This window comes from Cervus canadensis, chromosome 13 (assembly GCF_019320065.1).
Source record: "Cervus canadensis isolate Bull #8, Minnesota chromosome 13, ASM1932006v1, whole genome shotgun sequence".
NCBI classification, from domain to species: domain Eukaryota; kingdom Metazoa; phylum Chordata; class Mammalia; order Artiodactyla; family Cervidae; genus Cervus; species Cervus canadensis.
The window spans coordinates 1,723,010-1,736,727 of NC_057398.1; the positions used below are offsets into that span (position 1 = coordinate 1,723,010).

Sequence of the window (13,718 nt, forward strand, 5' to 3'; positions counted from 1 at the left end):
TCATTCATTCATTCTTAAGAGTTTGGATATCTGCCAGCTACCAGGCACTGTGTCAGGTGCTGGAAGACGCTGATAAACTAGGATAGCAAGGGTCTGCTCTCCTGGGAGTGACGATCCAGGGGGAGTAACAGATGGAGAAGAGCAAACGAGATAACTGGACTGTGATAAGTGCTGGGAGGAGGGACCCGGGACCCTGAGCCAGGCAGGGGTGGGGGGCGCTTTACACGGGATCCTAGCAAGAGTGGCGATGCTTCTTGGGCAGTGGGTGTCCCCAAGCAGCCTTGGAGCCCACTGGTGCTCAGAGCTGAGATGGTGAATTAGGGGCGCAGGAGATTTAGGTGGGATGGACTGGGGGCTGGGAGTGTGCTCAAAGCCTGTGCGTCACTTTGACCAAGAGCCTTGTGAAACTCGGACATGACCTCGTCTACAGAGACAGCCTCTTTAGCCCCAGTCTGGTTTTATTAATATTGTCTCTGTCTTTCAAAGGCAGCGTCTGTACCTGAAATTTAACACCCGGCTTTTGAATGCAGTGTGTATGCAGCATCCTCTCTGGGGCGGGGCTTGTCTTCTGACTTGTGAAGGCAGGTCTGCCTGCTTTCACAGCCTCGCATTGCAAACCGTGTTTCTGTTTTATGAGCTCTGCTTATCTGTGCATTTATTCATTCATTATTCCACACATTTACAGTAAACCTGCTAGCTCCTGGAAATACCACGGTGAACAAAATAAGCGGTCTCTGATTATGACACTTGATTCCTTTTCTTTTCCTTTCTCATTTTACCCTCATATCCTGCGATGTGGCTGCTTAACATCATATGTGGAAGGCAGTCTTTATGTGACACAAATGGATGTATTTTACTTTCTGTTGCTCTTAGCGCTTAAACGTTTTTAGGGACTCCCTGGCAGTCCAGTGGTTAGGACTTGGAGCTTCTGCTGCAGGGCTCAGGTTCCGTCCCTGGTCTGGGAACTCAGGTCACGCCTGTGTGTGCGCTGAGTCGCTTCAGTCGTGTCTGACTCTCTGCGACCCCAGGGACCATGGCCCGCCAGGCTCCTCTGTCTGTGGGATTCTCCAGGCAAGAATACGGAGTGGGTAGCCATTCCCTTCTGCAGGGGATCTTCCCGACCCAGGGATCGAACCCACGTCTCTTACATCTCCTGCATTGGCAGGTGGGTTCTTTACCACTAGCGCCACCAAGATCCCACATGCCGTGTGGATAAAAAAAAAAAATTTTTTTTTTTTGTATTTTTATTGTTGGTGGTTGTGTTCTTTGGGGTGTGGGTAATTTAACTTTTATTAAGGTGATTTGGGTGTGTTAGATACTCAATACTTGGGCCGTTAGAGCATTCTTCTTTGTTTGGGAGCATATAACCACTTGTCCCTGACGGATTGTGCGGTCCTGACATAGCTGGCAGGAAGATCAGCTCTAAACATTGCAAGATAAATCATTCCCACATTCTTGCTTAAGTGGCCATTTTAGTGTGAGAAGCACATTTTCTGTGGAGCGCCAGCACCAGTGTCTCCTTGACCCAAGGTCACAGCAGTTTGAGCAACAGAGGCGGGACGGCTCGGGAAGAGCTCCAAGGATAGGAAGAGATCCCGGAGAATCTCAGGTTTTCCCTTCGAAGAGCTAGTGGAGAAACACTCACTGGAAACTGTGTAAGTCACATCCATCAATAATGTCAATAAGGACTCTTAATTTCTTATTTACTGACACACCAGGATGACTGTCTGGGTTTCCTAAGCCTTAGCTGAGCGGTAGGTGTTCTTCTAAGATACCTGAGTTCAAAGAGCTCAAGACACTGAGACAAAGCTACAGAATTCAGTAGATCCCCCATCCTTAGTGCTTTTTGTAGCAGATGCACATGGGCACGCTTTGCGTGGAAACATTGGTGGCCAGCGTGTGCGTGGACACCAGTGTAGTGTCAGGACCCCTCCCTGCCCTGTCCGAACAGACGATGAACCCGCTCTGGGAGCATCCCCTCTTCTGCACCTCCCCGAGGAGAGCTGTAGGTGGGCCCCTGAGGGAGCTGCTCTTCCCAGGGGTGAAAAGTCTGCTTTTGAGAAACAAACGTCAAAACAGGTCTCACAGCTGTGGACTTTCCTCCCTTTGGGTCCAGGATCCAAAGTCTAGACTAGGAAGGGCTTATTTGCCTCCCAGAGCGTGCGATGGCTGTAGGGGGCGGACCCAGAGACTTTCACAGACCGGTCCTCTTTGGAAGAGGGAGGGGCCTGCATACGGATTCCCCATCCAAGAGTCTGTGCTTCCTCCATCGAGCCGGGTGCCCGTATGATCTGACAGTGTCCGACTGTTATGTTGACCCAGCATCATCCCCATATCATGACACTCTTCTTAATTCCCATGAATGGCTCTGTAATGTTTCATAAGAAAAAGGTACCATAATTAACAGATTTCCTGTTATTGGACATTTAGGTTGTTTCAGATTTTGTAGGGAACATCTTTTTCTTTTGGCTCATCTCTGCAGATCGGTTTCCAGCTGTAAGCTTCCTGTGTCAAAGCGAACAGACATTTTTATGACTCTTGATACACACCATTAAATTGCTTTACAAAAGGTCTGACCTTTTCTTTGCACAACTTGAAAGGTGAATCATCACTCCGATTCTGAGCAGTTAATTATTATTCCCATATTAGGCAGAGAGAGAGTTGTGGGCCCATCTGAATTTCTCCTAATTGCTTTCATTACACAGAGCTGACTTGTTGAGAAAAACGTCCTGGCCATGGGATATTCCAAACAACCGACCATCACTTTTGAAAAGCTTGGACCCATCCCAACTTTTGTAATCATTTCCCAGAGCTGTTTGTATTTCTTTTGGCAGAGATCATCTGTGGTCAAAGGCAGCTGAGTGGTGAAGCCCCAGGGTTAGCTGGTCAAGGTGCCTATTTTAGCATTAGGTTGCCAGCCTGTGGCCAGGTGTCTGGGTATTTTGAGAGAAGTAATTTTGAAAAGTAATTTGCAAATCATAACTGTGAATAGCATCAGAAGAGTCATATGCAGGACTTCCGTGGAAATTCTTTCTCTCTCTGTCTCCCTCCCTCCCTGCCCCCTGCACCATTCAGAGGATAATCATTAGGTTTCCGTGAAAGCGTCAGGATGGCAGGGACGTCAAGATGCTTGCATGCATCACAGCACCTGGGCTTTGCAGCAGACTGCTTGACCGGGGCTCCCCCTCTGACGAGCAGGGATGTTGGAAACAGGAGTCCCAGGGTCCCTGGGAGTTTTCAGGTTTTCTGTCCGCCGGGTGACAGCAGTCACATCTGCATTTTTGTAGCCAAAGATACACATTTCCCCTTCACTGATGGCGCTGTCCGGCAACAGCAAACAGGATGTGAGACAGAAAGCGCCGTGCACAGCCTTCCACTTCCACGGAGAGGCTTCACAGCCCGTGGACTTAGGACTCAGGGAGAAAACTAGTTTTGGCCTACAGAATTAAAACTATTAGCTACCTGTGGCTTGCATTTTACTTAGGCCATCCCCGCTCCTCATTAATATGGTAAATGCAAAACCAAGGGGAAAAGGAAAAAGAGCCTTCACTCCTGTCCAGCGGGTTAAGAGGAAGTTGACCTAGTCTTAGGGACTGGCCTGGAGTTTGCTGGCCATGACTGTTTGCTGATGGCAAAAAATTTAGCATAAAACTAGCACTCTCAGCAGCAACACCTTCAGACACGAAGGCCACCTCTATTTTATTTAGCATGTTGTTCAGTCACTCAGTCGTGTCCGACTCTTTGTGACCCCGTGGACTGCAGCACGCCAGGCCTCCCTGTCCATCAGCAACTCTCGGAGTTTGCTCAAGCTCATGTCCATGGATTCGGTGATGCCATCCAACCATCTCATCCTCCGTCGTCCCCTTCTCCTCCCGCCTTCAATCTTTGCCAGCCTCAGGGTCTTTTCCAATGAGTCGGCTCTTTGCATCAGGTAGCCGAAGTATTGGAGCATAGCATTTGGAGAATCTAAAAGCAATTTGAGAGACGGGCCATTTAGGGGAGAAGATAAAGGGTGAAAGTCGGGGGTAGGACTCACTTCCTGTGAGCAGGACTGAATTATTTTTCATTTGTTCTGTCATCAAAGTAATGATTCTCATTTCCTCCTAAGAAGGCATCGAGTCAGAAGAGATTTAATCAGGAGGCTGTGTTGTTACCATGCTCTATACGAAAGATTTTCTGTTGGTGACGGAAACCCCCCTTGAGAGGCAGGATGAGGTTCACTCCAGCTGATCCTGGTGCGTCCGCACCGGACGGTGTGTTGTGTCGTCGGCACCAGTGCAGGCAGAGCACACGCCTCTCCAAGTGAGGAGGCTGTGTTTAGAGAGGAAAAGAATCCGCCTGCCATGCAGGAGAGCTGGGTTCGATCCCTGGGTGGGGAAGATCCCTGGAGAGGGGAATGGCAGTGCACTCCAGTATTCCTGCCTGGGGAATCCTATGGACAGAGGAGCCTGGTGGGCTACAGTCCACGGGGTTGCAAAGAGTTGGATGCGACTGAGTGACTGACACCAGCTCTCAGCTCTCCCCGGGGAATATCTGCAGAAGGGTTGAGATGGTTGGAAATAGTTTTTAGCACCATACTGCCATCCACATTCTTTCCTCCAATTCAGCTCTTTTTTTTTTTACCCTGAGTGCCAGGCACTGTTTCAGGCATTAGGAATAGTGGTGTGAGCAAAACAGACAAGGCCCTGCCCTGCTGGGGGTGAGAGACTATAAACAAGCAACAAACAGGGTTTATCAGATGGAGATAAGTGCTCTGAAGGAAAGGCTGGAGACAGAGCCAAGAATGGAGAGCGGGTTTGGGACAGGACTTTCCGGGCAAATAAGGGTGGATCCGCCCGCCCTCCTGGGAAGACACTGGGGCGTGTCGTGCAGGAAGTGCAGGGGCTCTGAGCTTGCGACAGAAGCACCGTGACAGCAGAGCGTGAGTTAAAGGCCCTTGGCAGGACGACATGGTCCGATGGCATCACCGGTGCGATGGGCGTGAATTTGCGTAAGCTCCGGAAGGTGGTGAAGGACAGGGAAGGCTGGCGTGCTGCCGTCCATGGGATCTCAAAGACTCGGACACGACACAACTCAACAACAACAACAAAGGCCCTTGGCAACAGTGTCCTTGGTACTGGCCCCTGCAGAGGCCAGAGTTGCTCATGGCTAGCGTGGACAGGGAGAGCGGTGGGGACTGGCCGGCGCGGTGGGTGGGGCGGCCAGGCCTCGGAGAGCCCTGCAGGTGACGATAAGGACATTCTTTGGCTTTTGTTTTGAGTCAGAAGGGAAGCCATCGGGACTCTGAGCAGAGGCACGGCTGTGCCTGCCTGCAGGGCAGTGTTGGTGGCGGGCGGACTCGGGCAGACCCTGGAAGGGGGCACCGGGCGCGGGGCTGGGGTGAGGCGCTCAGAGTGTGGCTTTCCAGTGTGGCGGCCTCTAGCCGCAGGGGCTGCCTTACTGTGAGGGAACTGAAGTGTTTTCTCTTTCCATTAAAAGTTTATATCCTCAGCAATTCCCTGCTGGTCCTGCGGTTAGGACTCGGGGCTTCCACTCTTAAGGGCCCGGGTTCAATCGTTGGTTGGGGAGCTAAGATCCCGTAAGCTGTGCAACCAAAAAAAAAAAAAGTAGAATTGTCATACCCTAGTTTTCAGCGCTTGCTTCCCACACGTAGCGCCTCCTGTGCTAACAGTGGGATCGCTTCCATGGGGGCCTCCCCGGCAGCCCAGGGGTTAAGACTCCATGCACTGCCGGGGGCTCTGGTTCCATCACTCGTGGGCGGACGAAGACCCCACGAGGCTAGGCCAAAAAGAGAGCCTGGATCACTTCAACGACCACAGACGTTTCTCCCGGACAGCGCCGACCTGTCGGCCTCTGTGGGGCCCACCCGAAGGTTTCAGGCAGAGGAGGATTTCACTGCAGGTTGTGATCACCAGCCGCCGTGTGGAGAACAGACCGGAACCGGGCAGTGGGGCGGGCAGGGGGCCGTTAACCGTCCGGACAAGCAATGACTGCGTCTTGGATGGAACGTCCTGGCGTGGTGGGGAGACACGGTTGGTTCAGAGGTATCCGAAAGGCAGGGCGGGTAGTCTCTTCTGGTGCAGTTTCGTATGATTGGAGGTGAAGGTGGTCGAAGTGCCTCGGGTGATGGTGAGGAGAGATTGCAGATGTGGTGGCGGTGGAGGGGGCAGGCAGGGGAGGGTTGCAGGCCTCCTGGGCCCAGAGGGAAGGCAGGACGGTGGCTGGAAGGAGGCCTAAGAGCCCTCCCCTCGGGAGAGGTGAGCGTGGAGACGGGGTGGTGCAGAGCGAGCTGCAGGGACAAAGAGAACAGAGGTGCTGGCAGCGTTGGGGCCTGTTGATCCTGGTGCTCAGGAGCGCATCTCCCTTTAAAAAAAATTGTTTTGCTTTTTTGGCTGTGCTGGGTCTGCAGTGCTGAGTGCGGGCTTTCTCTAGTTGTGGCCGGCAGGGCTCATCTCTGGTTGTGGCTTCTCACTGGGAGGCTTCTCTCGTCGTGGAGCGGGGCTCTGGGGAGCACGGGCTGCAGTACTTGGGGCACACGGGCTCAGTTGCTCCACAGCATATTTCATCTTCCCGGACCAGGGCTCAAACCTGTGTCCCCTGCACAGGCAGGCAGACTCTTATCTAAGGAGCCACCAGGCAAGCACCCCCCCCCCCCATCTCCCTTTTGAGGTTCTCCCGCAGGATTTGAACCGCTCGCCCGCAGGCTGAGGGGAAAGGAGGTGCCCACGTTCCTCCAGGGCTGATGGCTTCCAGCTCAGATTCATAGGAAATACAAAGGGATTGGCCAGAAGGAGGTGATAACTGATCCCAAAAGCAGAGGGGTGATGAAGAGGAGGAAGCAGGCGGGGGGCGGGGGTGGCAGGGGGGCAGGGTTCCTGAGAACGGGCGGGGCTGGAGAGCAGGCAGGTGGGAGAAGCGGGTGCTTGTCCAGGAGCCAATGGCCTGTCCACTCACAGGTGCTGGTGGCGGGTCAGGCCTCTGAGATGCAGGCAGATACGTCCCCATCCTAGGCTGACTTGCCAAGTCCTGGGATCCGCGTGCTCTGTTGCTAAGTCTTTGGATCCTGCCTCAGCAGGTTTGGTACCCAGCCTCCAGAGAGCCTGCTACTAGAGCCCAGAGACCCGCCCCCCGCTCCCAGGCCCATCATCAGCTGGCCTGTCACCGCAGGCCTCGAGGAACGGACTCTGCTGGCCCTTCCAACACTAAGCTGGGACTCTGTGACCTCATTATAATTACAGTCTTTCCCCAAACACTGACCTTCCACGTGGACTCTGAGGCATTTGCCTGTTAAAGTGTGCAATTTGGGAAATATTTATCTGCCGCCACCACCTCCTGGATCAGTGAACTTTTGGAAAGCTGCCTTCGGATCTTGTGACCGTGTGGCCATGTGAGAGGGTGTGGGGGAACTCTCGGCCACCAGCATCTGGACTTAGTGTCCTTCGGGTCCTAGATGGTGGGCCCCTTTCCCAGATTTTCTCTATATATAACTCCCTCACCTTTTTTTCTTTCACTCTTGTTAGAGCTCTATAGGGGAGCTCCTGCAGCAGTAATGGTAGAGGCTGTCCCTCTCAGAAGCAGATGCGATACGGTGACCCGTGAATCCCTGTGAACGTCTGAGCCTTGCATTGATAGCGTTTCATTGATATTTATTGAGGAGCGATTCCAGGAGGTTCCCCCCACCCCCACCCCTCCATCGCTCTTCCTGCTCTGGGGCAGAGAGAGAATTGAGAACAATCCAAGGTAAATCTTTAACAAGATGGTCTATCTTGGGCTTTGTAGGCTGGACTGAAGTAAGAGGTGGCTTTTCGCTAAAATAACCGCACTGTTTGCACAAGTTTCTCCCTTGGAGTTTTCTAGGGTCATTGGAATGATCTAACTGCCTCACCTGCTTTTAAAGGGGGCGCGCCTCTGGAGGGACAGAAAACAAAAGCAGGGTGTTGAAATGCAAATAGACTGCTCTGGTTCCAGTCCCGGCGGCAAGGCTGCAAAATAGAGTCAAAGCTGACTGCACTGTCCCCACAGAGGTCTGGAGAAGGGCTCCAGAAAAATCTCACAAGATATATTTCTTTTCACGCACTGGAGCCCCAAGGTAGGTAAGAAAAACAAAAACAAAATAAAAACAAACAAAGGAGTTCATACTTGAAATCTGCGCAGTGCCAGCTGAATGGCTAATTGTTTCTTGTTTTCATTCCCTCCCCCTCCCCCCCTTTTTTCCCTGCCTGAATAGATAATCCTTACAAAACATCTATTCATTCTACAAGTGAAAATTTCAGGAATACTGGATACTGACCTTGGCAAGACTAATGGACTGAGGCTGAGTGATGGATTTGTGTGTGTTGTGGCTGACGTGCGTTTTGGTGCTTTGTACGCCGGTTTGAGAATATCTTAGCAAAAGGAAAGGAAGGTTTATGGCATTTTAATTAATGACGATGATGAGGGCTTGAACTTGTAGGTAAAATTATGACAAAGTGTTATTTTTATAGCTGATTTTTTTTTTATTGTTTTTGTTGCCTCAAGAAAGGACCTGCTGATAATTAATGGTGGCTCCCTTTTCTATTTTAATGTTGCTACTCACTGATATGTGACAATTATTTTTTAAAGGAAATAAAATAAGGAAGCAATACAGCCTAGCAAAAAAGAATACATCAGATTCTTAATGGCTAAATTAATTGGGCTCTTATTTGATTTCTGCTGTCATCTAGCTGTGGGTAACTTTGGGTAAGTTATTTAGCTTTTTTTTTTTTTTTAAATAAAATTGGAATGAGAAACATGATAGGGAAAAAAAATTTGTAAAAATGTTTTAAGTTCCCCTGAGAAAAGCACAATCAGAAACCACTGCTGGGTTGGTTTTTTTAAACTGAAAATATCTGATCTTGTCAGTAAACCTCAATTTGAGTATCAATTAGTTTATTTTTTTAAGCTGTCATTTAATTTCAGGTGCTTTATGAACTCTTCAATTTGTTAGCAGAAAGAAATGCCATTTACACAGGATGGCTACAGAGCAACTTTATTCTGGTAAAATAACCCCTTAAGTCTTTATATACACAGCCCCTAAGTGTTGGGCTTTATAAGGTCTGTCCTAGCAGACTGACCCCGTGGCTGTCAGGAGCTCAAGTCCAAGGTAGCAGCAACTCCAACACACACACACACAGAGCACAGAAGAGTTTAAATGGTTCTCAGGGATTCCAAAGTAACCCAGTCTGAACAGATGACTCAAAAAAAGAAACTCACTGGCAAGGTTATATGAGTTATGGGGACTGTTACATTAATGGCAACCCACTCCAGTATCCTTGCCTGGAAAGTCTCATGGACAGAAGAGCCTGGTGGGCTGCAGTCCACGGGGTCGCAAAGAGTCGGACACAACTGAGCGACTAACATACCACAGTCGCTCAATGGTGCCCGACTCTTTTGTGACCCTGTGGACCGTAGCCCTCTAGGCTCCTGTCCATGAGATTTCTCCAGGCCAGAATCCTGGAGCAGGGTGCCATTTCCTTCTCCAGGGGATCTTCCTGATCCAGGGATGGGACCCGTGTCTCCTGCAGGGGCAGGCGGAGTCTTACCACTGAACCACCAGGGAAGCCCTTGTGGAGTTCAGTTACACCTTAGTAAGAAGCAGAGGTTCAAGAGTGGAATCCCTTCCACTGAGATGTTCTTAAATGAGCGGGGACCCCACCTGCAGGCCAGCTCTTATTTCTGACTGCTGCCTCCTTTTCAAGGAGAAGGCTTTGGAAACTCACATTCCCGTCCCCGAGGCCTCCAGGAAGCCTGGTGCCGTGAAGGAGTGGATTGTTTGGGCTTACCAGAAGCCAGCGGCTCAAGGAACTGGGAAGGCCGGGCCCCTGGCTGGTGTGTTCCCCGGTTGACCCTGCCCGTGAGTCACCCTGACCAGTCACCGCTGTCTTGTGCATTTCCCTCTTTACAGAGGAGCTGAGACTGTTGACTTTTGCAGGGGTTGCAAAACACACAGCTGAAGGGTGGAAAGTCACTGTGCAAACACGTAAACAGCAGAGGCTGGGAGGGCGCTCCTGAATCAAGATAAACGCGTTCTTTGCATAGTTGGGAGTTTATCTTCACGGAAGAATAGGGAGTTTGGTTTCAAAATAGTTTTTATGCTTGAAATTTTTTATTTGGACAGTGGGAACTTGGGTCACTGTTCTATTAATTGTGTTGTTTACCGAAAGGGAACTGTGACCAAGTTGCCTTCCTAAGAGTGGTTAATTGGTTATCAGAGATCAGACCCTCGGGCGTCTTAGAAAAGTACATTAAGATGTAGGAACCTGACTTTACAAGAGGGAGACTAACACTGGTGGTCTACTGGGCACTGTCCTTAGGTTGCTCTAGGGACCTTACAAAAGTGTGTGTGTGTGTGTGTGTGTGTGTGTGTGTGTATGTATGTGTGTGTGTGTGTGTGTTAAGGAAACTGAGGCACCCATTTTATCCCTCACTTTCCCAGGACCCCTGTTCAGTGAAGGTTGGATTTTTGAATTCTGACTTCTTGTTGGACGTCACCTGGATGTCTCATTTATATGGCAGGCCTTTCTAATATGGAACTGAATGTTTTTTAGTTCTTTTAATGGTGCAGCCAGCCTCTCGTTAATTAAAAAAAAGGTATAATTAAATTTTTTTATTTTTTAATTTATTTTTAAATTAGAGGATAATTGCTTTACAATGTTGTGTTAGTTTCTGCTGTTTAACATGAATCAGCTCTAAGTACCACATATCCCCTCTCTCTTGAGCCTTCCCCCGCCCCCCCAGCCAACGCCACCCCTCTAGGCCATCACAGAGCACCAGGAGTAGGGACAGAGATGTAGAGCACGAACCTGTGGACACGTCGGGGGGAGGATAAGCTGGGATCCGTCGAGAAGGGAGCATTGGCGTGTGTGTATGACCACGGGTAAAACAGACGGCTCGTGGGAAGCCGTGCAGCCCAGGGAGCTCAGCTCGGGGCTCGGCGAGGAGTGTGACTGTTGGCTCCCGTCCTCGCAGCCTGCTTTCTCCCAGCCCGGCCTGTCCTGAAACCCTCTTAGTAGGTCCATCTGTGTCCAGCGGCTCTCTTCTGACTCCCAGGAGAAAGTACTGTCACAGTTCCCATCATCCGTAACTAAGAGCTGATATCGGTATAACCACTATATGAATGTTGTAACTTTCTGTGCGGCTTCCCTGGCGGCTCAGTGGTAAAGGACCCACCTGCCCCTGCAGGAGACGCAGGAGACCGGGGTTCAGTCCCTGGGTCGGGAAGATCCCCTGGAGAAGGAAATGGCAGCCCGCTCCAGCACTCTTGCCCGGAGAAGCCCATGGACCAAAGAGCCTACGGTCCATGGGGTCAGAGTCAGACACGGCTGAACTCCCAACACTAGCACTGTCATTTTCATCACATCTGTTTCAGTTCTTGAAATGAACGAGCTATTGGAGACAAGGTCAAGTTCCCTTTGAATATGAATTCCATTCCTTCCTTCTACCTTCATCTATCTTGCAGAGTCCATGTTCAGTTTGATATGTGCCTTTAAAACATTTTACGTACATTTACATGTGCTCGTAATTAGTATGCAGTATTGTTTTATGTATGTATGTATTGTTTTATGAGTGTACATATGTATATGCATATGTGGATCCATACATGCCCCTTGTTCTGTGATTTGCTTATGTTCACTGAACAGGGGTTTTGAAATCCATCCCTATATAATATAAAATGAAGTGAAAGTCGCTCGGTCATGTCTGACTCTTTGCGACCCCGTGGACTGTAGCCTGTCAGGCTCCTCTGTCCATGGGATTCTCCGGACCAGGATACTGGAGTGAGTAGCCGTTCCCTCCTCCAGGGGATCTTCCCAACCCAGGGATTGAACCCAGGTCTCCTGCATTGCAGGCCACAAGGTATATATGATATATAAATACACATACACACCTATTTTTATTAATATTGCCATTCATCCCATCATGTCATGGTATGAATAATACCATATTTTATTAATTAGTCCACTAGTGGCTATGCAGATGAATAAAAAATTTTCACTAACAGAGATAATGCTTGGATTACTTTTCCCTAAGTCGGACATAGGGGATGGTTTCTAAGGCAGATGTCTAGAAGCAGAATGGCTACATGGTGAACATGCCCAGTTTCACTTTTAAGAGATACTACCAAATGGATTTTCAACTGTTTCCCTGAATATCCTCCAACCCTGGTCAACTTCTGTTTATTAACAAAAAAAGCTTTTTTCTTCTGTGTGATGAGAGCTTTCAATCTCTGCTCTCTTGTTGCTGTTTAGTTGCTCACTCGCGTCCGACTCTTTGCGACCCCACGGGCCGCGAGGCCTCTCTGTCCATGGGATTTCCCAGGCAAGCAAACTGGAGTGGGTACCATTTCCTTCTCCAGGGCATCTTCCTGACCCAGGGATGAACCCACGTCTCCTGCATTGCAGGCGGAGCCCTTACCGCCGAGTTGCCCGGGAAGCCCTGCAAACAGAGGACCGTGTTGTCACGTTACCTCCTTAGCGGGTTTCTCCCTCGTTGCCGGCCGCGGGGGACGCCGTCTCCGCTTGGGTTTCCAGCTTCACGCCCATCTGCTGTCCTGCAGGTCCGTGGGCAGCCACGCCAGGCGAGTCACCGCCTTCCAATCCCAGCCTTTCCTTCCTGCCTCTGCAACTTGACCCTGCTCGTCTGCCTTGCTTTACTGATTCAATAAATATTTATTGAGTTCCTTGTTTCCTGCCAGGTGCCGGGGGGTATAAGGGCGAACACGAAAGACAATATCTAGGCTCTGATGGTGTAGAGGGTGGAGGAGGAGGGGGCAGAAAAGAAACGAGTGAAAACATGAACAAGATGACCTTTCACAGATGTCAGTGCCGTGAAGCAAGTACAATGGAAGAAAGTCAGTGTGACTCTGTATGTGTGTGTGTGTGTGTGTGTGCGTGTGCACACGCTCTGCATGGGGCATGTCCGGGGCCTTGGGCATGTCCATCCAGCTGCCCAGGGAGACTGTTCCTCCTCAGAGGTGCATGAGGCTCACTCATAGGCCCGGGTGCTGCCAAGCCCGCCCGGGTGCCCCCAAGCCCCAGGCTGCTCTCAGGGCTCCGTGGCCCGAGGGCCAGGAGGCTGGCAGATGTGAGGGAGGCAGTGCCCCTTAGAGCTGAGATCGCGCCTTCTCTGCACAGCTGTCCCCAAGCCTAATTGCTCAGAGGGTCAGCCCAGGGTGGCCCCCCTCATGGCACGTTGCCAAGCGCTTTGGGATCTTGGTGTCCATTCGTCCCAAGAACTAATTTGCTTTCCTTTTGCTGTTCCATTTTTTTCCTCCTAAGAGACCATCTTCTGCTTCTGGAAAGAGGAGAGGAGTGGGAGAAAAGGCCCAGGGCAGAGGGAACCTGGCCTTTCTCACCGCGTCGCTTTGGAATAAGCCACATCTCTGTGAAACCAACTTGCCTTTAGTGTGTCCAAGCTAACTTCCAAATAAAAGAAATCTCATTTTCCTTAGTGCTTGTTAATAACAGTTGTAGATCTCAACGGGACGTTTTTCACCCCACTCAACTTTTTTTTTTTCTCAGAATAGCAATCAGTTATTAATTCATAATAGTTGTAAACCATCTTGTTAACGCTGCACCCACTGTGAGCTTCGGCTTGTTCTCCTGAAGGGATGCTGTGTTATCTGCAGTGGGGAACTTCCTCTGGCATTGTCGGCTGTGACGGTAGCACCGCGTAGGGAAAGTGAAACGTATTTTGCTGTGAGT

At 50.3% G+C, this 13,718-nt stretch overlaps 1 long non-coding RNA gene across 1 annotated transcript in view; it reads left to right on the forward strand.

The window, feature by feature from the left end:
* The first annotated feature begins 7,442 nt into the window (after positions 1-7,442).
* LOC122452348 overlaps positions 7,443-13,718 on the forward strand; it is a 42,284-nt gene continuing 36,008 nt past the window's right edge. Inside the window, exon 1 of the long non-coding RNA XR_006272659.1 lies at positions 7,443-8,089. This is a non-coding gene — a long non-coding RNA (uncharacterized LOC122452348). The remainder of the gene's footprint in view (positions 8,090-13,718) is intronic.